The following is a 625-nucleotide window of genomic DNA, read 5'->3' as shown; positions in this document are numbered from 1 at the left end:
TTGGCTAAAGTGAACAAGTGGTTGGTCTTTATTTTCTACGAAGATCCTGCTCTTCTAGCTGCTGTACTGTTAAACATTTACCTTAAAAGGACTCTGCCACCTCCAAAACACCCGCTAAACTTAAAGGGGTAGTGTGGCGTTTAACCTTTTATTAACCAAATAACACACATTACAAAGTTATACAACTTTGTAATGTGTGTTATTTAAGTGAATGGCCCCCTTCCCCGTGTTCCCCCCCCCCCACCCCACCCCGGAAGTGTTGGTGCATTATACTTACGCGTTCGCTGTCGACCCCGGCTGCCATTTTGTGTCGACGTTATCTTCAGGAGGCTGGCTGAACTGCTCCAGCCGTCCCTCATGTCGCCGCGGTTCGGCCCACCTCCTGAAGATTACGTCGTCGACACAAGATGGCGGCCCCTTTAAGTTAAGTAGTCCTCTCTATTATATTCTTCAGTTCGGTGGTCCTCTCTATGCATCAACATGGACAGTGTGTACAAATTACAGGTTTGGAATCTGCATTCTTAATCCTACTTACCGATGACTTTAGTTTAACCCCTTGCCTCCGCAGCCTGTTTTGGCCTTAATGCCCGGGGCCTATTTTGCAAATCTGACCTATGTCTCTTTA

The sequence above is a fragment of the Dendropsophus ebraccatus genome, chromosome 5 (genome assembly GCF_027789765.1).
Source record: "Dendropsophus ebraccatus isolate aDenEbr1 chromosome 5, aDenEbr1.pat, whole genome shotgun sequence".
NCBI lineage: Eukaryota > Metazoa > Chordata > Amphibia > Anura > Hylidae > Dendropsophus > Dendropsophus ebraccatus.
This window is presented reverse-complemented; position numbering follows the sequence as displayed.